The sequence below is a fragment of the Macaca nemestrina genome, chromosome 4 (assembly GCF_043159975.1).
Source record: "Macaca nemestrina isolate mMacNem1 chromosome 4, mMacNem.hap1, whole genome shotgun sequence".
NCBI lineage: Eukaryota > Metazoa > Chordata > Mammalia > Primates > Cercopithecidae > Macaca > Macaca nemestrina.
The window spans coordinates 94,896,289-94,918,525 of NC_092128.1; the positions used below are offsets into that span (position 1 = coordinate 94,896,289).

At 38.6% G+C, this 22,237-nt stretch overlaps 1 non-coding gene across 1 annotated transcript; it reads right to left on the bottom strand.

The window, feature by feature from the left end:
* Window positions 1–15,478: 15,478 nt before the first annotated feature.
* On the bottom strand, window positions 15,479–15,582 carry LOC112425579 (small nucleolar RNA U13). Its single transcript, XR_003016698.1, has one exon. It is a non-coding gene; the product is annotated as a small nucleolar RNA U13 (small nucleolar RNA).
* Window positions 15,583–22,237: the final 6,655 nt, after the last annotated feature.

A 22,237-nucleotide genomic window follows, 5' to 3' on the forward strand; every position in this document is an offset into this window, starting at 1 on the left:
AAGTACTATAGTTTTCTTCTTATTATTTTACTGTTTTTTTAAAAACCAAGAATGGTTTCTGAAATTAATTAAATGTCTTTTTGGTGTCTAATCATGTCAGATTTTTTCCCTTTAATTTGCTAGTTAATGAATTATTGATTGATTTATTAATATAGTACTATCCTTATATTGTATAATCTGTGAACCCGAAGGATTATATTTTGAGATTACCCAGGTTTTCTTCTCTGCATTTGTGTGTGTGTTGTACTCATTGCCCTTAGGATATTCAGAAATGCAGAAAATCTTTTGTTTGACAGGGCTTATGGAGCACATAACTGTGTACAAGTGCTGATTTAGGTGTTAAAGATAGAACAATAAACAAGACAGGAAAGGCTTCTGCTCTCATGAAGCTGATATTCTAGTGGAGGTAAATAGATGATTGATAGATAGGTAGATGGATAGATAATAGATGATAGATAGATAGATAGATAGATAGATAGATAGATAGATAGAGTTAGATAGAGGAGGTAAAGAGATGGAGGTAAATAGATGGTAGACAGCTCTAGTGGAGGTAAATAGAAGATAGATAGATAGATAGATAGATAGATAGATAGATAGATAGATCAGATTAGATAGATAGCTGACTCATAGAGTAACTAGATGAACAAGAAAAATATCAAATAATGATCAATCTTAGGCAAATAAGGAAAATATTGTGATAGACAGTGTTCTATTTATCTATTGCTATATAACAAACTCCCAAAACTTAATGGATTAAAACGACAATCATTTTATTCTCTCATAATTCTGTGCATGAGGAATTTGGGGAGGACTCAGCCAGGCAATTCTTCTGCTCCACATGGTGTTAATCTGAGTGGTATTTGGCTGATGGCTGGTCTTTTCTGGGTGTCTGGTACCTGGGTGGGTGGCTGGGGTTGTTGACTGGAGTGCCCACCCACAGTCTCTCCAGCACAGCACTGTCAGGTTAGTCAGACTTCTTAGATGGCAGCTCAGGACTCCCCGTGGGAGTGTTCCAAGCTCAAGCAGAAGTTGCAAGGAACCTAGCTTCAGAAATCTCAGAATGTCACTTCCACTGCATCCTATGGGTCAAGCAAGGCACTAAGGCCAGCTCAAATTCAAGAGGAAGGGAATTAGACTCTTCAGAAGTCAAACAATAACTTGAGTGATCCAGAAGGTTGTCCAAGGAGATAATATTAAAGATGAGAGCTGAGTAATATGAAGAATTGGGCTTTGAAGATACGAGGACTGTGGAGAGCAAAGGCTTGGTGTGCTTAAGAAACTGAAAGTGACCACAGTGAAAAGGCAAGGGGAGGAGAGGAATGAGATAAAGTCAGCAAAGTCATCAGGCACCAATTATGTAAGATTTTGTAATCTGAGGCTGAATTTTTTGGGTTTTATTCTAAATACTCATTCCAATAATTCACTAACAGGCTTTTAGCAGAGGCCAATCAAATTGGGCAGATGGGGGAATTGTTTGTCAGGGGAGGGGCAAGAGGAGAAGCAGGGAGGCTAGCTAAGGGGCATTGCAATGGTGTATGGAGCAGTGTGCTTGTGGGGAAGGTGATGACAACTCAACAGATCCAGGATGTGTTTTGAGGTAGAGTCTACTATACTAATTGATGGATGAATGGAATATAGAAAAAGCAAAGAATCAAATAACCAAGATTAACTCTACTCCAAGGTAGACTTTAAGAATCTGAGAGCACAAAGCCTCACAGAAGTACCTTCTTGGTTTCTCTGGTTCTTTATTCCACGTGCTGTATACAGTCCATCAGCAAACTCTGCTCATTCTGCCTTCAAAACATATCCCAAATCCCATGCTTCCTACTGCCTTCTCTTTCACTAATCCAAGCCACTAGCAACTTTCACTTGGATTTTTGTAATAAGTGGTCTCTGCATCTACTCTCATTCCACCATCATCGGGTCTCCATGAAGTCACCAGGGTGAGCCTTTAAAATTGTAAATCAGATCATGCCATGCCCCTTTTCAAAACCCTTCTGTTTCTATTTCGTTTGGAATAGACTGCAACGTCCTCTCCATGGCCATTAAAGCCCATCAGCATTCCACCCCTGTTGCCTCCTCAACCTCACTTTCACTTCCACCTTACTCTGCACTGGTTGCAGTGGCATGCTGTTCTGATCACAGGCTGAATGTAGCTGCCTGGGGGTCTTTGCACTTCCTGACTTCTCTGCCTGGAATACTTTCCTCAGAGATATTCACATGGTCTACTCACCCACTTCATTTAGATTTCTGTTCCAATATTGCATCTTCAGAGACACCCAGAGGGTGTCTTGCTATCTTGCCCCTTAATCCTGTTTTATGTATTTTCATTGCATAAATTATCCACCTGAAGTTGTATTTCACATGTTTGTTTATCATGTTCCTCCTCCATCGTAATATAAATTCCATAAGGGAAATAGTCTTGCCTGTTATGTTCATTGCAATATACCCAGGGCCCATAACTGTGCCTGGCACAAAGAAGACACTTAAGTAATATTTGTGGAAATGAATGAATGCATTAGCTATTTTAAAAATATTATTATGAGCAGTTGCCCTATCTTCTTGATTTTTCCTTCCAAATGCCTCTTCATCCATTTCATCTTTTTGTGTTCCAGCCACCACCTGAATCCTCTTTCACTCCACACCTGGATGACTGTTGTCACCCTCTTCCTGGGCTCCATAAATCTAATCTGTTTCCTTTCCCATACTCTGTCGTGTGACTGTGTGGTCAATCTTTCTGAAACATTGCTTAATCATTTCATATCTCCTTTCTAGCAGTATAAAGTCTAATCACTGCGGACTGATAGCCATTTCTCTCACAGCTGGTCTCCTTTTCCAGCTTAATTTCCCATTACTTGCTGTATGAACCCTTGCCCCAACCAAATTGCTATTCTTGTTCAAAACTGGTACTTTTCCACTCCTGTGATTTGACCCACACTATTCGCCCCATCCATCCCAAACTTCTTTACTATTCAAAGCTGAGTTTAAATCTCCCATTCCTGGTGACTGCCTCAGAAACAAGAACACGCACACACACATTCTTTCTCTCAGTAGTCTTGCATATATTTTCTTCACTATCCATTTGGACCTTGTATTGACTTAATAATTTTATATTGAGTACACCACTCTGTATATGTATATATGGGTGTATATACGTAGTCCTATTTTCACAAATTATAACCAGAAGGTCCAATCGGTCACTTCTGCTTAAGGCTCTCAGATTGAGCTCTTGCCCTATCCCTTACTATGTGAACTTGGACAACTTCTAGAGTCTCTGTTTCCTTTTCAGTAAAATAGGGAGTAATAATGTCTACCTCATAGTGCTATTGTTAGAATTAGATGAGTTCAAGTGCAATGCTTAATTCACAGTAGGCCTCAAGTAATTGTTATTATTCCTTTGTGTATTGCCCACAATGCTAATCAATGTGTAGATGGTGGGATTGTAAACAGGCAGAGAAATATCTGCAACAGGTATTATACCACCAGCTGGATTACTGCTTTAAGAAAATGTTTATTCTGGGTATCTCTTTCTTCCTACTGCGCTTTAAACATTACCGTTTTTTCTTAAATGGCCCTACTCCTGTAGAAGCACCAATCACAATGTCTTTCCCACAGTTGGGGTATCAATAATAAATGAGAATGAGAGTGATCACTTTTGCAATTAGATTCCTGGAAGGTAAATGATTCAAGCAATGTGGCTACCAGAGAAGAGATTATCTGAGCAGCATGACCCTTTGCTGGGATTGACTCAGGTACACATATTTTAATGCTCAAGCAGAAAAGATCTCTTCTTCAAAGTCTTAGGTTCCAGTAAAGTTTTCCCCATAATACTGAGCAGGTCGCCTCCTGTCCTAATGCCTCCTTTTTTGGTAATCATATAGTTTATATTTTTGCTTCTTTCTACTTTCCTCTTTGTGGTCTCATGCAATTGAGTTGTTGTTAGAGGCCTTGCTCTGTTCTTTCTATGGTGAAAAATCAACACAGAGTGGGAGACAATGATAAAGAAAACCTTGCATATTTGTCATTGGGTTTCACAGCAAAGAGTCAGCCTCTGCGTGGGGCTCCACAGTGCATGCTCAGAGATAGCTGCAAGATGGTGGAATAGGAATTTGTAGGCTCCACTTCTCCCCACAGAAAATTCAACTAACAACTATCCAAAGACCAGAACAACTTTTTGAAAACCCCAATGCAAGGAACAAACCTGAGACACCAATGTGGTCCACAGAACTGAATGGAGTTAAATTAAAAGGGTAAGGGGAACAGCCTCATTACAGCTGTGCTACCTCTCCCTCAATTCAGCCCGATGCTAGACAGAGAGGATTTCCCTGGGCCCACAGTTTCTACTGGGAGAAAAGAGACTCAGAGACAGTTATCCAGCTTCCCTAGCATTCCAGGAAGCCCACTCCAATCTCACCTCACCTCACAGGGAACACTGAGGGTAATGGCATGGCTAGACCACCTGGGGTCACATAGAAACAAAGAAATGAGGCAGAGGTTGTAGTCACCAGCATGCAGATCTTGGTGGTACTTCTATGTTCTGCTAGCTGTAGCACCCTATTGGAGATATCAGCCAACTTCACAACCCACCTGCAAAGCTGAGTTGGTTGCCTCCAGAAGCATGGTGGAAAGTTCAACCTAACTTGAGTCCGTAGATAGCTAGTCTCCACTGCCAACCTCAGAGCCCACACTACCAACCCTTACCAAGTAGGGAGATGCTGGTCTTTGCCTATTTTGGACAAAGCATAACGGTTCAACCTGCTTGACATGGGAAGTCAAGCAGCAGTTCCACTCAGCTGAAAGCCCACGCCTTGGTTCCACTCTGACAGAGAGGCAATCCTCAATTGTGCATTTCTAAGGAGCATAGCTTCTGGTCCTCTTCATCCCAACCAGTGACTCCACCTAACCTCAGAGCCCAGTCAGCATCCCTGCCCAACTAGAAATCCCAAATAGTTGAATTACCCAGTAGGGACTACATCTTGTGACCTGATTAGAAGCCATTGCCATTACCAATAGCTCCACCTCATAGCAGAGCCCAGCCAGTGGTTTTGCCAGACAGTAGAGCCCATCCAAAAGCTCCATTTCACATCAGAGCAAAGGCAGTGGCCCAGCCAACACCTACGACAAGCTCTACCTGCTTAGGGTCATCACTAGTTGGTCCTTCAAAATTGCAGATTAAATAGTGAAGCTCTATCTCTACTAAAGAACATCTGCAATTCCAGAACAGGGGACCATCTTCTTAAATGCAAAAATGCAGGTACACAAGATCATGAATGATCAGGGAATTGTGACACCTCCAGAATAAACTAGTAACATTCCACTAATATACCCTAAAGAAATGGAGATCTATGAAATAACTGACAAGGAATTCGGAATACTCCTCTTAAAGATGCTCAGTGAACTACAAAAACATATGGATAGAAAATTAAATAAAATTTGGAAAACAATACATAAACAAAGTGAGAAGTTTAACAAAGAAATAGAAATAATAAAAAAATAGAAATCTAGAGATAAAGAATATAATGACTGAACTGAAAAATTTGATAGAAAGCTTTACATGCAGACTTGATCAAGCAGAAGAAAGAATTGTGAGCTGGAAGACAAAACTTTTGAAATTATCCAGTCAGAGGAGCAGTAAGACAAAGGAATGAAAAAAAATAAAGAAATCTTGTGGGAATTATGGAACACCAACAAGAGACCAAACCTTTGCATAATGTAGTTGCAAAAGGAGAAGAAAGAGGAAAAGGGCCAGGAAATATATTTAAAGAAATAATGGTTGAAACTTTCCTTATTTAGGGATAGATGCCAACATTTAGGTTCAGGAAGCTTAGAAGTCTACAATCAAATTCAACCAAAAGAGGAATTCACCAAAACACATATTAATAATAATCAAACTATTGTGATTCAAAGACAAAGAAAAATTCTAAGAGCATCAAAAGATAAGAAATACACCACATAGAAAGTAGTGCCAATATGATTATCAGCAGATTTCTCAGCAGAAATTCTTCAGGCCAGAAGAGAAATAACACAATTGACCCATGAATAACATGGGTTTAAACTGATCAGGTCCACTTATACATGAATTTTTTCAGTAAAAGTTACCCAGTTTGCCTGCCTCTCCTGCTCCACTTTTCACTTCCACTTCTTCCACTCCTGCCACTCCTGAGACAGCAAGACCCACCTATTCTCTTCCTCCTTCTCTTTGCACTACTCAACAGGAAGACAAAAAGGATGAAGACCTTTATGATGATCCACTTCCACTTAATAAATAGTAAATATATTTTTTCCTCTTTATGATTTTCTTAATGACATTTTCTTTTCTCTACCTTACTTTATTGGTAAGAATACAGTATATAATACATGTAACATATGAAATATGTGTTAAGTGACTATTTATGTTATTGTTAAGTTGATAGTAAGCTGACATCAAAAACAAAATGTGAGATAGAGGAGTAAAAGTATAGAGTTGTTGTATGCAATCAAAGTTAAGCTGTCATCAGTTTGAAATAGACTAAATATAAGGTGTTCTATGTAAGCTTCATGGTAATCACAAAGCAAAAATCTTAGTATTTTTATTTTTTAGACAGAATCTTGCTCTGTCACCCAGGCTGGAGTGCAGTGGCATGATCTCAGTTCACTGCAACCTCCACCTCCTGGGTTCAAGCGATCCTTCTGCCTCAGTCTCCTGGGTAGCTGGGATTACAGGCACCCACTATGATGCCTGACTAATTTTTGTATTTTTAGTAGAGATGGGTTTCACCATGTTGGCCAAGCTGGTCTTGAACTCCTGACCTCAGGTGATCCACCCGCCTAGTTATCCCAAAGTGCTGGAATTACAGGCATGAGTCACAGTGCCTGGCCTACAAAAATCTTTAGAAGTACAAAACAAAATTAGAAAGGATTTAAAGCATACCGCTACAGAAAACCATCAAACCACAAAGAAAGACAGTAAGAAAGGAAGAAACAAAAACACTTTCAGAAATTCTCATAAAAATTGAGATTTGGGTAAAAGTAGGAGATACTAGAGTAGGTGGTAGATACAAGGGAAATGTGGCTTTCACCATTAACATTGCCCCATTTGTACCCAGAGACTAATCAAGTTAGGAGAAATATACATTAGATTGAAATAACTTTTGCACATGGGCTTACATTTAGTTCTTTTGTACTGTGGTTACATTTTAAAGTATGTTTTCCCTCCGTCTCTGTCCTTTGTGTATTCTATAAATTTGTGTCCCTATGGTGGGTGTCCTGAAAACTTTTTGTGCCATGACCCTCTTTGGTAATCTGCTAAAATCCATCCTCAAAAAAAATTGTAAAATGCATAACAAAAATCAAAGAAAAACAGTAATATTAAAATATTTTTAATATTATCAGAATATATTTAATGTGCCATTATAAAATATATACTCCTTCATTAATGCATTAAATAAAATCTAGTGGTGGGGGCCACTAATCACCACATTTTTAAACTTGTTGTGGATATACTGCTATTTTCTAGTTTCTGCAATAACTTTAACATGACATAAACTTACTATGATTCCTATTGGTATCAAAATCACAGGTACTGCTAACAGTGCTGTGGTTGTTGCCCACTTTCATGATTAAATATTAAATTTTAGTTAAAGGATAGTGAAAAGAAAGATGTATTTTTAAAATTCAAGTTTATAGACATCCCGAATTCTATCCACAAACTCCTTAAGAACCTCTGCTAGGATCTCATCCTTTCTCCATCTGAAACAGAAATAAAGGCAGCATGAGACTAAAATTCTCAGATGTACAGTTTCAGAGACATCCAGCTTCTCCCTTTATGCCTCAGAAGATTCTAGGTGAAGAATAATGTTCCTGTGAGGAAGAGGTAGAACTACCCCATTTTGAGGAGATTGGAAGAACATTAAAAGTGATTCCAAGAGACCCAGAGAGCTGACTGAGCTCCAATCTTACCCCAGAGACATGGCTGTGGAGGACACCCCACTCCCTGGCTGCAGCATCCATGGTCAGCTTGTTGCCCACTGAGCATACAGTTTGGAGACATACTCTCTGGTCAATCCCCCAACAATCTCCCTTGCACCCCTTCCCCTTCTCCCATGGAGAACCCACTAGAAGAGAGAGTTCAAACATTTTATAGGATAATCATGACATGAAGAGAGAGTCCAAGCCTTTGACTAATGTTGCACTAAACACAATGTACATATCTAACTACTTTATACCCACGATAAGGTAAACCAGTTGCCAAGCAAAAGATGTCTGAGTTGAAAAGAAGTTGAGAGAAGAAACTAATGACAATAGTTGTAGAAAATATCTGAAAATTAATCACAAATCCTAGCCCCCAAATGTGTTCTAAGTTATTTAGAGGATTTATAGTAGTTGCATACATTTGCATACTCAGATACTTCCTTCCATCTTCAGCAATATTCCAGGATTCTAGACAGTTAAGCAAGTTTTGGAAGTATTTCACAGACTCAGTAGGTGCTAAGGTTATAGGCACAGGCCTGGAGAAAACTTGCTATATCAACAAGATGGGAGACTGGTTCTAAGGCAGCTCCCTGGGCCATGTTAGGCCAAGCAGTGAATAAAAGCTGGTAGATGACACCATTTCAATGGCTTGATCTCTAAGTCACTCCTATGATTCCATAGAAGCCACCACTACCTGAAGGGGGAACTGTGGTTCTACCAACAAAGTTGAAAATAGTTCATATTTTAAAGCCAAAAGTCAATAAGGACAATGAAAAACATAGTTTTAAATTCATATTAGTCCCCTTAGTTCTCTCTGTCCAAGTTCTGGGAGGTTCTAAGAGATGACTAGAAGATAGGGGGAGATGAGCATGATGGGCAGCAGGGTGGGGCCTCTTCTCTGGGCCTGGCCTCTTTGAGTCCCTGTGGTAACAAGGGACTGTTATAATGATAGACATTTGAGATCCTAGGCAAGAGGGAAGGACAGAAGATTCTGGTCCAACTCTTCCGTTTTATGAAAACGATGACTCGGAGACTTTAAGTGATTTGCTCAAAACAAGACAGTTTTGGATAAATAATCTAATTCTAAAATGCAGGTTTTCTGACATCTGGCCATTGTGCTTTCCCAACATTAAAGAAAAAAAATTCTAAGTAAATGACAGACTATTTATATCTTGGCTTTCATTGCCCTGTCTTTACAGCAGAAGGGGAAGTGGTAGGTGTGGTTTCCCAATGATGAATCTTGAAGATGAAACCTGGAATGAGTAGGACAAGATGCCAAAAGAACCCAAACCTACTAGATAGACACTGTAAACGGGATCATTTAAAATCCGCTCACATCCCATTCTGTGCTTTCTTCTGCTGTAGACACTAGAAAGCTAAAACTTACCTTCCCAGATTTTTTTGCAGCTAGGAGAGACAATGGTAGATCTGATGAATGAAACAATCTCAAGTTGGCTGGGCGTCTTCTGCTGCTTCTTTCTTCTTGACTAGAATTTGAGCTTGATGCTGGAGGTACATCAGTCATCCTCAGAGTGGTAGAGCAGGAAGAAAAAATGCTCAGTTCCCAGATAGCATCCTTGAGCTACTGTTCCAGCCCTAATCTACTTCAACCCAGACTTCTCACATGAGGCAGATCAATCTCTTCCTTGAGTAAGTCCATGTTCATCAGATTGTAAGGTGCTTGTATTGAACATACCCTTATCTTATATTTCAGTCTGAATCAAAAGTGGAATCAAGAATAGCAAAGTCAGGCCAAACCGAATTTCAGCCAGGTAAAGTTCACAGGCTAATCTGAGCTCAAAGCTGACATGAGTCAGCAAAGAAGGCCAGTTGAAAAAGATAAGAAAACTGTCTAGACGAAATACTGAGTTTATATGCAGTGCTTTTAAAGGCCCAGAATGCGATCTGTGGATGTGCCTTAGTTATCTCATTGACATTAGACAGGACAGCGTGATTCAAGGAAGTTACTACTGTACTTCAGGCCACCTATCTGAGTTCCCCTCTTAAGAATAAAATAAAATGGCCATAAGAGGATGTGAGAAATGGAATACTAAGGCAAAAACATGTCAGCAAACCAGACTGCTCTAAGAATATTGGCACAGTGGAACCTGGAGGCAGCTTGGGGCCTGCTGGAGGAAGCAAGGATGAGAGGCATGCATCAGAAGCAAACTTAGAAGAGGCTGGAGAGCTTTGGTTTCTTGGCCTTATTTCATCCCGCTGGAGACGATTATCTTACCAGACAGTATTGCTGTAGCATTGAAATTTAAAGAATAATATTCTCATGAGTAGACTGCAGTGTGTTTCCCAGTCAGAGAGGATGCTCTGAAGATTTGGTAAAAATAGCTGAAGGTGCACACAGTATGTGCTTGATGTAATTATTCCTGAAAGCCATCTCATGTAGGTGGTTTTAAATTAACTCCCCCAGGACCCAATGAGAGAGGGAGAAAAAAAAAAAAAAAAGAATTTGAATTGAAAAAGAGTCTTTGCACCGCGCACGGTGGGCTCATGCCTGTAATCCCAGCACTTTGGAAGGCTGAAATGGACAGATCATCTGAGGTCAGGAGTTCGAGTCCAGCCTGGCCAACACTGCAAAACCCCGTCTCTACTAAAAGTACAAAAATTAGCCGGGCATGGTGGTGGGTGCCTGTAATCCCAGCTACTCAGGAGGCTGAGGGAGAATAGCTTGAACTCAGGAGGTGGAGGTTGCAGTGAGCCAAGATTATGCTATTGCACTCCAGCCTGGGTGACAAGAACGAGACTCCATCTCAAAAAAAAAATAAATAAATAAAAATAAAAAAAAAAAAGAAGAAGAAGAAAATAAAACGAGTCTTTGAACAATGAAATAAATGCTTCCAAATGCAAAATCATGTGTTTAATTTATCAAATAAGAATACGGGTAATAAAGAGTTATCAATATTATGCTTTGACATCCCAGAAAGCTAACAAATTGACCCATCCTTAAGATACCCAAATACATTTATAAAAACCTAAGTCATTACTTCCCAATAGTGCAAAACCATTAGACATGTAAGGGGAAATTCTGTATTTCAAAATTTGAACTTTAAAGTTGTTTCAAAATGAAAATAACTTTCTTGAACTAACACTGAAACAATTAAAACCATGGATATTTGGAAAAGAACTTCTGGTGAGCTCATCAGCATTTTAACAGTCTATAAAAGAGGCTTCCCATAACCCCTATCAGTTTGATAGAAACAGTAGGAATTCTCCATCCTCATTACGGGTCTGTGTATTAACTTGATCTTCCTTGTGGCTCAGTTAGTTTTTACTTCCCTTGGGTTCTAGTCCTATTATGGAGCAAAGATACTTTGAGCACAGACATTTCCCTAGAGATTCTTTACTAAATACAGTCAAATACAAATTATACTTTTACCATCTCCTCCTGGATAATACATGAACCTCAGAACTGAGATCTGGATTTTTCTCTTTGGAAAGGGGATCCCTTCCATTTTGTCCTGAGGCCAGATGGGAGGACCAAGAATTTAAGCAGACACATTCATCCTCCTATCTTCAGGTACCTCTGAAGAAACTCCTGTATCTCTTCTATAAAAGCACACACCCTCTTTGGGGAAACACACTCTCTCACACATTTTGATGCATCTCTTGGGAGGAAAATTTGGTAAGGGCTATCAACATTTCAAACGCATGCTTTTCTTTGACCAAGAAACTCCTTTTGCAGGAATTCAACAGCCACATGCACACATCAGCAAAGACAGATGTCCAAACTTATTTCTTGCTACAATTTCTGTAATAGGTGGAGACTAGGGAAAAAATTAACTGTCCATCAAAAAAATGACAGAGTAAATACATTTTAGAAGAATTTTCACTTCTGGTTATGCTAGAGTAGCTTCTAACAGACTGTCCCCACCGTCAAAACAACCAGAAAAGCTGGATGATACACATAAAACATTGTTGAAGGCATTTGAATAGCTGCTAAGGCAAGCAAGGGAAAGGGGACAGCCCAAGTAGGCAGATATCCTGGAAGTTGCTTTCGTTTCTGGGGCACTTGCTGATTCTTAGTGCTGGCAAGATAGTGAAAGTCAATGCGGAAGGCAGCTGCTAAGGAACAGAGAAACCTGCAGAACTTTGGGGACTCTCAAGAACTGAGGAGACAAACGTTGGATTTGGGAGCCTGGTGCAGTGGCTCACACCTGTAATCCCAGCACTTTGGAAGGCTGAAATGGACAGATCATCTGAGGTCAGAAGTTCGAGTCCAGCCTGGTCAACATGGTGAAACCCCATCTCTACTAAAAATACAAAAATTAGCCAGACATGGTGGCCACGCATGGTGGCTGAGTAGCCCAGCTACTTAGGAGGCTGAGGCACAAGAATTACTTGAACCTGGGAGGTAGAAGTTGCAGTGAGCTGAGATCCTACCACTGCACTCCAGCCTAGGTGATAGAGCAAGACCTTGTCTCAAAAAAAATAAAATAAAAAATAATAAATAATAAAAAATTTGGAGCTGGGGGTTGCCAAGGATTTGAGTGGTTAAGATTCTGGTGAAAGAGGAGATGCAGGAGAATAGCCCAAAACCAACTGGTTTCCCTATGAATGAATTGGCAAATATTTTGCTGCAGAGGGCAAGAGATGAAGAAGCTAAATGGAAAGCCACTGAGAAGCAGAGCAGAGGGTGTTTGGAAGACTGCCTCACAGTCCTTAGAAAATAAAAAAAAATGGAGTCCAGGACCTGCTAAAGATGTCCATTTGCCAACCTAGTAAATGCTCCAGATCTCAGTTCTGAGGTTCATGTATTATCCAGGAGGAGATGGTAAAAGTATAATTTGTATTTGACTGTATTTAGTAAAGAATCTCTAGGGAAAAAAACCAAAACAATAGGAAAAGAATATAGTAACAGCAGAAGAAGAGAATAGCATAATTTTAAAATTGAATTATCCAAACAAAGGCAAGAAATTTTAAAAAATGAACATAAAACATGATGACAAATAGAAAACAAATGGAACATGATAATTATAAAACCAAATTCGTTAGTAATCACATTACATGTAAATGGACTAATTGGCTAAATTTAAAGACAAAGATGGTCACTCTGGGTGGGGGTGAAACAGTTGTAGGCTGCTTATGAGAGACACATTTTTAATATAAGGACACAAAAAAGTTTGAAAGTGAAAGAACGGGGAAATAGATTCCATGAGTAGAAGACACTGTGAATGCCCTTGGCATTCGCCATGACTTTCCAGATGTCTTTCAGTGGCATGTAGCACTGGGTCTCGCCTGAGGACATTCTTTAACCCTGGAAGCAGGCTGATGGGGAATACAGGCTGGTGGGAAATGGGACAGAGTAGAAATTCTGAGGAGCTGATGCCCTCAGGAGCAGCCCTTGTCTAGTGAGGATGTGAGCTGGCAGTAAATACTCCAACTTGCTCACCTTCAGGTGGAGAAATTCCAAGGCGTTTTCACGCAGTCTGCCAGCAAAGCCACTGAGGAGCCTAGAGGAGACTTCCAAGAGGGGAAGCAAGCCCCAGCTGTCCACAGCCAACAGCTCACTAGTGCATCCAGTGTCAGCTTCCTTCCCTTCCGTGTCTACTCAGGCGACCTTACCAGTGTTCCTAGGTTTACTTCTCACCTTCTGTACTCAAAGTCTGCTTCTCAGGAACACCAGCTTAATACACCATGCAAACTTTAGCCCCCTAAAACTAGTATGATTACATCAATATACAAAGTAGAATCTAAGGCAAGAAGCGTCACTAGAGAGTAAGAGGGGTGTTTCTTATATATAAAATGGCTAATCCACCAACAAGATATAATAACTTAAAAATACATGCACTTGATATTATGGCTTTAAAATATATAAAAGCAAAAATTGATGGAAACAAAAAAAAAGGAAATAAATCTATTACCAAAATCAAATCTATTACCAAAAAGCAAATCTATTACCAAAATGCAAGTTGATAAGACACTTCTCTGAATACCTAATAGAACAGGTAGGGGGGAAAAAAGGAAATATGTATGTAGATTTGAACAACACAATTAACAATTGAATACACATTCTTCCTAAGTGCATGGACCATTTACTAGCACTGATATTATGTTGGACCATAAAGCAACTTCAGAAAATCTCAAAGGACTGAAATCATACACAGTATGTTTTATGATCATGATACAATTAAACTTAAAAAAAACTAGAAAATACTATTTGGAAATTATACAATAATAATAATAGTGCATAGGTTAAATGAGAAATTTCAATAAAAATTAGAAAATATTTTCACTTGACTAATAATGAAAAATTCATTATATTGAAACTCATGGGATGTAGCTAAAGTTGCATTTGGGGAGGGGATTTATGCAGTAAATGCATATTTTAGAAAGAAGAAAAGTTGAAATGGCAATTAGCTAAGTATTATCAAGAAATTAGAAAAAGAACAGCAAATTAAACCCAAAGTAGATGAAAGTCAATTTTAAAAATGAGAAGAAATTAATGAATAGAAAATGAGCATGAAATACAGAAATATAAAAAGCTAAAAGTTTATCATTTGAAAAGATTAGTAAGATTAATGGACATCTACAAGGACAGATAAAAAAGAGACAAGTCACAAATTATCAATGTCAGAATGAAAAGGTGTACATCACTACAGACAATAGAGATATTAAAAAATAAGAGTGAGGCTAGGTGCAGTGGCTCACACCTGTAATCCCAGCAGTTTGGGAGGCTGAGGCAGGAGTATTGCTTGAGCTCAGGAGTTTGAGATCAGCCTAGGCAACATGGTGAAACCTCGCCTCTACTAAAAATACAAATAAATAAATAAATAAATAAATAATTAGCTGGATGTAGTGGTGTGTGCCTGTGGTACTAGCTACTCAGGAGGCTGCAGTGGGAGGATTACTTGAGCCTAGGAGGTGGAGGTTACAGGGAGCCGAAATCACACCACTGCACTCCAGCCTGGGCAACACAGCCAGACCCCATCTCAAAGAAAAAAAAAAAAAAAGATATGAGGAACTACTTTATGCCAATAAATTTGGAAATGTAGGGAAAATAAGAAAGTTCCTATAAAAATAGACCTCACCAAAATTGATGAACAGAAATCCAAAACTTAAATCGCTCTTTATCTAGTAAAGTAATTGAACCTATAAATTAATACTTTTCCACGAACAATTTCCTCAGCCCAGATGACTTCTCTAACAGATTCTTCCTAAAATTCTTTAAGATAAAAGAAAAAGAAGAAACACTTCCCAACATATTTTATGATGCCAGCAAAACTTTGATATTAAATTCTGGAAAGAACATTACTCAAAAGGAAATTACTTGCCAAGTTCTTTCATGAAATATATATAAGAATTTTTGTAAAAACAGTAAATTAAATCCAGTGATATATAAAATGGTTACTACATCATGACTACGTGACTTTTATTCCAGGAATGCTAAAGTGTTAAAGTCTGAGAACAAAGCAATGTAATTAGACACATTAACAAAGTGAAATAGAAAATCACATGATTATGTCAATAGATGCAAAAAAGTATTTGATGTGAGTCAAAAATCTATTTTTTTTCTTGTCAGATGGGTAATGTACTGATGGTGTAAGAACATTTAAGGAAGGCATATCTCACACGAGCGTGAAAAAACCCAATCGTCACACTTATGAACTACAAAAGGATTTCAAAATCTATTTGTGATAAAATGTCTTAGCAAATTAGAAATAGAAAAGAATTTTATTAATCTGGAAAAAAGTATATACAAAAAATATGAAATATGGTTAAAATAAAATTTAGAAGTTCTAAGCAAATGGAGAAAAATACTACCTATACCTTCTATGCAGATATCCAATTGAATTAGTATCATTTATTTTTAAAGACCATTCTTCCCCCCTCTATACAGAAACTAAGTCGTGTTTGAGTCATTGGATATGAATGGATATGTTTTTATATTTCCTACTATCCACTCTACACTGTCTTAATGACTGGAACTTTATAATAAGCCACAGTGTCCTGTATGTATAGTCTCCGGTTTTTTTCTTCTTAAGGTTATCTTGGATATTATGCCCTTTGCATTTTCACACAAATGCTAGAAACAAATTGTTGACTTCTTAGAAAAACTTTGCTGGGTCTTAACTGGCATTGTGTTGAATCTATAATCAATTTGGGTAGAATCTTTTCAATATCAGTACTTTCAACCCATAAATATGTTATTTCCCTTCCTTTGCTTAGCATTTTAAAATTTTCTCTTAGTGATATTTCATAATTTTTGTGTAAGTTATGGCATAAGGGTGGGTAGAGTCTTTTTTTTTTTTTTTACTGTAAGCCTTTTGTACTGGTTACTTTGTTTCTATTTATGAGCATGTTACTTTTTCACTAAAAAAAAAAAAAAAAAGAAAAGGAAAAAGTATTAAGTTTAAAACACAAAACAAAACCCACACAAACTATATCCTGGGAAGTAACCCTGTTGGTTGCCTAACAGCCATCCTCCTATTCTTTGCTGTCACAGCAAATTTTTTTATTTGGGTTTACTCTCAGGGAGAAGCGAATCCATCTCGCAGTCCAGGATAAATTCTGCCTGATTGAATTCAACTCCTGATCTCCCCCCATTCCCCTTGTTAGAGAACGGGTTAGGCAGAAGCTCAAAACCAGGAAGGAAAGAGGAAGTGGGCGCTAAGAGCATCCACACAAAATTCTAGCATTTGTTTTTTTTTAAAAAAAGAAAAGAACGATCACACAGAAAAATGCACATTTTGGTACAAAAATACAGTTAGAAGGAGTTAGTTCTAGTGTTCAATAGTAGGAAGGGAAACTATAGTTAATAATTTATTGTATACACCAAAATGGCTAGAGGAGAAGATTTGTAATGTTTCCAACACAGGGAAAAGATATATATTTGAGGTGATGGGTATCCAAATTACTCAAATTTTACCACTGTACATCATATACAGGTATCAGAATATCACATGTACCCCCAAAGTCTGTATAACTATTATATATCAATAAAAAATGCAAACCTTTCTTCAAACAAATGTTGGTGTATCTGAATGAAACCAAATCTAGGGACAAACATTTAACAATCCTTCAGGGAGCTAATCTCCAAGTCAAAGCCATCATGTCTTGATGACAGAGCAGAACGGTGGAGAGAACCTCTGCCTTGATGACATAATTGAACAGCTGAATTAACTTATGATAGAGATGCCCTATCTTTGGGCTTCTTATGTGGGGAGAGAGTTTTCTATTACTTCCAGCCAAGCCATCCTAACTGTCGTGACACTCTTGCTGTGAAGTGAGCAGCCTTGGAGAAGGAAGATTTAATGGGAGTTCTTGGACTCCACGCTCCTTCATGCTTCCAGGTGCCAGCTGTCCTTCCAACAGCACACATCTCTGAGAATAATGCCCTAGATCTCCACAGGACCATTTTCCTCGCTCCAGCAGTTAAAATGGGCCCCTGAAAGCAGTTGGATGAGGGGTAATGCCTCATACAGGCCTGTGTTTTCCATCTCTGAGACTCAAGAGAACCAACCTAACAGTGTTTCTCCCATGGTCCTGTTGTTCCTCGGAGATCTTAGTTTCTGGCCTCAAAAATCTATTCTAGTTACTTGAAGCAGAAAGAGACTTATTAAAGGGTAGAGTCTGCAGGAGTGGGTGGCAAAGATGCAGGCTTTAGGTTGAGCTTCCAGAAACAACTCCGGAAACCTCACCACAGAACCAGGCTGCCAAGAACGCTGCCGCTCCTGCCTCAGTCAGGAAGTCGCAGAATCTGGAACCTTCCACCAGGGCCACCAGCTCCAGGCCACACTGCCTCTGCCTCAGTTTGGTCTAGGAAGAGGATGCCCACAGCCTGTTTCTCTCCTTATATAACTTACGCCGTTCATAACTCAGAGTTGTTAAAAACTTTTTATTAACGCTTAATAGTATACATGAAGAAAATGGGACATTTCATTAGTATTATAATTCAATTTTGAATCAAAGTCCCAAGCACCTGGATCTGATCTAAATCACATCTGAATTCTATCAGCAGGTGAGGTTGGGAAAGTGATGGTGTCTGGAGTCCTAGGAGTCTAGAAGGGCCTTCCAGTAGATCTTGAAGGACATCCAGTCCACACTATCCACACCAGTCTTTAAAATTGAAATGACACATCCTCATATCAGAGCCTGACCCTTCTTCAAATCCAACTTACCAGAAGAGAAGACAAGACTCTTCAATAAGCCTACAGGCTCGTCAGTTGTATCACCTGAGGTGCAGGTTGCTCTCTGCAGCATTTGTGTCATCTACACAATAGGAAGTCAATATCTTCCTAGAAACTCTGCCTTCAATGTGGCAAAATGAACTTGTCATTCCCACAGTCACCTTTAATGTTTTATTCTCAGTAAAATAAGGATTCTGCTGTTGCATGGGTTGGTGAAACTAGAAGTATGGGACACGTGCTAATAATAATGGAAGACAAACTGTAACTGGTCAGAATAACACAAAGCCAGTCTCATCTCAGCACGATGGGTGCTATTTCAGAATCCTCAGTTTGTGCCTGCACATGCAAAGTGGAGGAGAGAATTGCAGCTACTATCAGAATACATTCAAATCTAAAAAATATATTGTTTCCTGCAATTATATGGATGTATCAGGTAGATTTTGAGGTAATTTTGGTCCAAATAATCTTGGTAATTGCCACAGTTCTCTTGTACTTCTAGATACTGCTAAAAATACATAGCAATAGAAGCAGTGCTATCAATAAACTCTTTCAATTTCACAGGTTCTCTGGGAAAGAAAATACAGAATCAAGAAATTTCCCTGCTTCCAAATCTAACAAAACGCACAAAATAAGTAAAGATAGCCAAAGGGGGAAAAATGTTAGGAGCTTTCAAACTAAGGAAGGAGTATTATCATACTATAAGGGTTTAAAAATATCACCTACAGAAAGAAGATTCTGGAAATTGACTGTAGCTTATGCTGGACTCCTCTGGAAGTAGTACAATGGACAAAAATATGAAGAAACAATGACTGAAAAAGCTCACTGATACCCTTTAATTTGGAAGGAAGTAGGCTAACTGTGAGGAATGGTAGTTGGAGAAGAAGCTCAAAAGAAAAGATTCAGAATCCCTTTAAATGATTGCCTCTCTATACCAAGAGGGAAAAGTAGATATTCATTTATTAGAGACAAGAAGAACTACGAAGAATTAGGATTGGTTTGTTTCACTACCTGGGAAAATGAAACACAATATGCAAGCAGAAAAGGGACAATAGGGACAAACTCTTTATTCATCCTTTTTTTTTCATAATTTTCCTACCTAAATCCCAGAAGGGAGCAGGAGAAGCAAGCAGGGAGAGGAGAGGGGAAAAGAATCACGGAAGGCAGCTTGTCTTTGAGATAAGAAAAGGCTCTGAGTTCACGTGGGACCTGGTGAACAACCTGAAAGCCACCGGCTTTTATCACAGGATCAGAAATAGCTCCAACTCTGCAGAGTAAACCTCAGAACAGGATTTTTAACTAACTTATAGGGAAAGCAGAGTAAAAATTCCCCAACTGTGATACCTATAGCCCTGGTTCCACACTTTCTACCAGACCTCACTCAGTCCCATCCTTGCTACCATCTCAGACAACAGAAAAGCAAATATAACACAACTCTTGAATATGGAAGGCCTAAGTTAGCTCTTATCTTTGAGATAAAGAGTCAATGGGAGCCCAGATAGCATGGTAAGAAAACAAAGGAAAATCTATTATAAACAGAAAGGTAAAAGTAAGGCCCAAGTAGAGATTTCTTTTATTAAAAAATAAATAACTTGAAAATTAATAAAATAATGAAAGTAATAGAGGAAAAAAGTCAAGAATGAGAAGTAGCTTGTTAATTAGGAATGCTTTTGGCTGCAAGTAGCAGAAAACCCAGCTACCAGTGGTTTAAACCATATGGTCATTTATTACTTAATGAGACATCTAAAGGCTGTAAGTCCCAAGACTGGTTAGGCAGCTCAGATTTTGTCAGGCACCTAAGCCCTTTTGGTCTTTGCATTCTGCCAGCCACAGCGTACTTTCAATCTTGCTCCTCATGACCACAGGATGGCTACCACAGCTCTGAGCATCACCTCCTAAGTATCATTTCCAAAGTAGGAAGAGAGGGAATTATGGCAAAGGACATGCCTCTTCCTTGACAGAGAGAAAACCCTTTTTTAGAAGCCCCCAGCTGACTTACCCTAATATTTCAATGGCCAGAAACAGGTCAGAAATTCAACCGTAAACCAATCGTTGGCAAAGGTGAGAGAGTTACCATAATTCAGCCCCTTGGCTGGAAATACAGATGTCAGGGATCTATTGACAAAGAAGAAAGCAGGGGCCAGGTGCAGTAGCTCACACCTGTAATCCCAGCACTTTGGGAGGCTGAGGTGGGTGGATCACTTGAGGTCAGGAGTTCGAGACCAGCCTGGCCAACATGGTGAAACCCCGTCTCTACTAAAAATACAAAAATTAGCTTGGTTTGGTGGTGGGTGTCTGTAATCCCGGTTACTCAGGAGGCTGAGTTTGCAATGGGCCAAGCCAAGCACTCAAGCCTGGGCAACAGAGTGAGACTCTGTCTCAAAAAAAAAGAAAGAAAAAGAAAGGCAGGAGTAGCGACTAGGTGACAGACAAAATAACCATTGTTCAGTTCAACTTACTCAAATTTGTTAAGAGAAACACTAGAGGAAATAAAACAGATTATATGTTTTCCAATTGCCAAAATAAGAAATAAAAAAATGATCCTAGATCTTAAAGGGTAGAAAACAAAGGAAACACAAGACTACTAAAAACAAACCAAAAAAGTAACATAAAAGAAGATGATGAAATATTAAAAATATATTCAGCTTAATGAAAAATTACTAGAAAATCAAAAACACAGGAAAAAAAAAAAAGAGAGCAGTGATGGCAGATGTGGAACAAGCCTTAACTACATATTAACCCATATTACTAAAGTAGTGTGGTTCTTATACCTGTATAGGCAGAAAGACCAATGGAATAAAACAGAAAATCCAGAAATCAACACACATAGGAATTTATTACTGTATATGCTAAAGGCGGCATCCCAAAGCTGGCAGTCGTGGGCGGGCGGGGATGGGGGACGGAGGAATTACAGACTTCTCAATAAACAGCATTGAGAAAACTAATTGCCAATATAGAGGAAAAAACCTTGAAACCTTAATTTATTTACTATATCAGGACAGAATCTAAGTTTTTATGTAAAAAAAAAAAAGAAAAAGAAAGCAAAAGAAAAAACGAAAGAAAAAATAAATTAAACATAAAATAAGCACAAGAAAAAAACATGAACAAATTTACTTTTTACCATAGAGCAGGGATTGGCAAATATTTTTCATAAAGTGTCAAATGTAAATATTTTAGATTTGTGGGCTACCACCCTCTCCAAACATCTTTCGGCACAACATAAACTGCTCTAAAATATATAGTATTAAATAAGAAATGTTGTCTACTATTCTATTTAGTGGTTATACATAATTCCACCCAAAATATAGTATTTTCTCATCATTCATTGTTATACTGAAAACTTTGTGTAGTATGTATTTACCACAATTTTAAAGTCACAACTACTCAATTATGCCATTGTAGTGCAAAAGCAACCATAACAAATGAGTGTGGCTGTGTTCCAAAAAAACTTTATTTGCAAAAACAGGTGAGAGACTAGATTTGGTCGTTAGCCCTATTTCACAAACCTCTGCTGTAGAGTGTGGAAGGCCTTTTAAATAAACTAAGAACTAAAATTCAGAAGCACACAAGAAAAGATTGACACATTCAACTTTAAATTTAAAACTTCTCTAAGGCAAAAACAACACATTAAACAAAGTCAAAAGATGAGTGACAAACCACAAATTAATTTTTGCAACTCGTTTCACAAAAGGATAAACTCTCAAATATATAAAACCTTCTAGAAGCTGTATCCCTCAGTGCCACTTTTTCTTTCTTCCTGATCATTCCATCCAGCAGACCAACATGCTCCCTTTTCCCCCATCTTAAAAGACACATCTCTTGATGTCATTTCCCTCACCAGTTACTGTCCCTTTTACTGCTTTCCTTTGCGGTGAAACGCCCTGAATTGTCTCCAATATCTTCTTTTTCTCTCTTAAATCCTATCTAGTGTCTTTCCTTCTGCCACTCTACTGAAACTGTTTTTTGTCAAGACTCCCACATTGCTCAAGCCGGAGGTCAATTTTAGCCAGTGGTCAACTTGATTTTACTTTTCAGCAATTGATGCAGGAGTTCATTTCCTCTTTCTTGAAAAAATGTTTGCACATGACGTCTAGAATACCAAACTTCAAACTATTTTGGTTTTCCTCTACCTCTCCGGTCTCTCATTC